Source organism: Castor canadensis, chromosome 7 (assembly GCF_047511655.1).
Source record: "Castor canadensis chromosome 7, mCasCan1.hap1v2, whole genome shotgun sequence".
Taxonomy (NCBI): domain Eukaryota; kingdom Metazoa; phylum Chordata; class Mammalia; order Rodentia; family Castoridae; genus Castor; species Castor canadensis.
In genome coordinates this window covers 109073028-109075999 of record NC_133392.1, presented here as the reverse complement: position 1 = coordinate 109075999, position 2972 = coordinate 109073028, and the positions used below count along the sequence as shown (strand labels likewise).

The window sequence follows — 2972 nt, the reverse complement described above, 5'->3', positions numbered from 1 at the left end:
CCCAAAACCTGAAAGTGTTGGATGTGTCACTGTAGAGGAGTTAATATAGTAACCTTAAAACAACAAAGGTCACTATGGGAAGGTGATCCGAAAGTAGTGAAGAGGCCAGATAGAGATGAATGAATTTGGGTTGTAACACACTTGTACATGGAAGCAATGCTAGGAATCTCTCTGTATAGCTATCCTTATCTCAAACTAGCAAAACCTCTGTGTCTTTCTTATTATTGCTATGTCTTCTCTTCAACAAAATTGGAGAAGAGGGCAGAACAGGTTCTGCCTGGAAGAGGGGAGTGAGGGGGAGAGGGAGGGAGTGGCAGAGGGAGTTGGGGGCATGGGGGAGAAATAGCCCAAACAATGTATGCACATAAGAATAAATTTAAAAAAAAGAAAAGTTAGCAAGAGAAGGTATGGAGCCCAGATCAGCTAAAGATGTAGGAATGTTATAGTGATTGGGTGGGTAGGGAGAATAATAAAATCCAGGCTACTAGGGAAAGGTTCACGCCATGCCTGAGTTAAAGGTAGAGGCCAATTTATCAGATGAAATGTTATATTATGTTTTGTTTTTTGTTTGTTTGTTTTTGTCATGCTGGAGTTTGAACTCATTGCTTACACTTGCTAGGCAGAGTCACTCCGCCAGCCTGAAATGTAATATCATAGAATGCTAATTTGAGTAGGATGAACTTTCATATTCCAAGGGAAGAACATCAGCTTATCAGGACCCCTCCATGGTCTAGTGTCTTTTTAGGACAGCAGGGAACTCATAAGATTTCTTGAGTTCCATATGACTGATTGCTGGTGACAGACCAGCTGAAAGATCTTTCTCCAGGCTAATGTTACTTTAGGTTGAGTGGGTTTGTGATTGAATGGGCTGGGTAACACTGGTAGGTGGTCTACAGCCCATTCACTTCAAAAAAGTACTTGAAAGCCTCAGTGACCTTCCCAGGCAGAACTACCTGGGAAGTTTAGCAAAGTCACATTTTTAGGGTTCGGATAAGAACTGCATTCAAACCACAGCCTCAATTGCAAGTAAGTTGTTCCCTCTCACCAGTAAAGTAAAACTCTTTAAACCTGTTACTAAACCTGCAAACACAATTAACCTGTTAGTACTTTTGCCCAGTATGGGTCTTTCAATTTCTAGGTCTCTGCGTCCATTATAGGAAGAACTATTAATATAGGTTTCCTTGGCTAATATTTTGGGCAATAAGCAGCCCATAGTTTTGAATCAGGTGTAGGTTGACTTTCAGCTACTTATGAAACTGAAGAGCACTGCAGCCTCTCCTAGGGAACTTAATTGAGAACCATCTAAATTATTCCTCCCAAAGTGATGCGCCAAAATAATGTTCACAATATTGGTTGTCAAGCCTGAAAATTAGAAAGCTGCCCAGTCAGTCCAGCCTTTAGTGTAAGGGCAGTGTTGATGGGCACAAAGCCTCCCACATGACCGAGTGAAAATCTGCTTAGAATGTAACCTCCAATTCCAACTCCAATCCCAATGGGGCTTTTGCAGATGTAAGTAGGTAAGAAAGTAGGTAGTGTCTCAGTTAGCTCATCTGTCATGGGAGTACTGGTTCCCAAATGGGTAAGAGGGTGCAACCTTCTTGCTGACCTGGGCCATCATCATGACAGACATAGTATTGCTCGGTTATCTCTTGCATATCCTCAAAATTAAAGAATGCATTGAAACAGGACTTAGAGCTGAGACTGAGGATGAGAGCCTGGTGTCAGTACAACTGGTCTGTTTCCTTTTAGTTTCTGTACTGTGAGTTGCTTCTTTGTCATATTCCTGGCAAAGACCTAAAAGTTTTGCGTGCCAGTCTGAGGCACAGGCATCTGCTGGAGGCAGTGGTAGCAGCAAGAGAGTAGTTATTCTTATTTTTTTTTTGGTCTGTCCTTGAAGTTAGTAGTTGTGTACTTTGTTATGAAGAGTCTGTAGTTAAACTTTTCTAATGAGTCTTTGTCCATTTGACTCATTTTATAAGTTTTAATTGTCTCTTGAAATGCTTGACATTTCCCCTGCTTTGTCTGTATTTCCTCTGTGTCCTTTAATATGCTAATTGTAATTATTTTAACATTCTATTTTTCCAAAAGCTCAGTATGTGTGTTATTTCTGGATCTATTTCTATTGATTATTTTGTCTCCTGAATTTCTATTTATTCATATATTAGTTTTTATTTCCTATGCTGGATATTATGAATAGTATATTATAGAGACTCTTCACTGTTATCATCTTCCAAAGAATGTTGAGTTTTATTTTTATGGGCAATTAAATTATTGATGGATCACTTTGATCGTATGTTTTGAGTTGCTTGAGGGATGGTGTAGTTCCAATTTACCTCATTGTAAGGCATGGTCTTTACTATTACCCCTACGTATGACTTTTACAACGTTGTGGCTAAATCTCTTGAGTGTTCACTAATGCCTTTCTATTCTAGATGGGATAAAAATATAAACTTTTCCTAATATTATGCTTTTACCACTACTAAACACTTAATTCATAATCACCTTTTCTACTAGGGATGTTAGTTTCACCTCATGATACTTAGGAGTTGGTTGTACCCAAGAGAAACTTCACATATATTTTGGGGGGATTCCTCTCTACCATCCCTTCCTAGTGAATATCTTGCCACACCCCCCAACCCCAGTTACCTTACTGTTCAAAACTCTGACACTCCCAGGGGTGCTACTGCTCTTTTCTTGTGCTCTACTTCCTTGTGTTTAGAGAACAATCTGGGGAGAAAGTCATGGTAAGTGTGGGGCTCACTTTATGTGTCCTTCTCTCATCTCCCTGTGCTCTCTTCTCACTAATTTCAGAAAGCAGTGTGCTATGTGCTTTATCAAGTTTTACAGTTGTTTGTTAGAGAGTAAAACCCACAAAGCTTCCCTGCATGGGCAGTATTAAGTGTGCAAGAAATCTTTATGTGTTCAAAACCTGGTCTTTATTCTCACATATTTAAACATTTATCATTTGTCAT

At 39.5% G+C, this 2972-nt stretch overlaps 1 pseudogene; it reads right to left on the bottom strand.

Annotated features, from left to right (window-relative positions):
* Window positions 1–712: 712 nt before the first annotated feature.
* LOC109674842 (protein NDRG3-like) lies at window positions 713–1740 on the bottom strand (annotated as a pseudogene).
* Between the last annotated feature and the right edge of the window lie 1232 nt (window positions 1741–2972).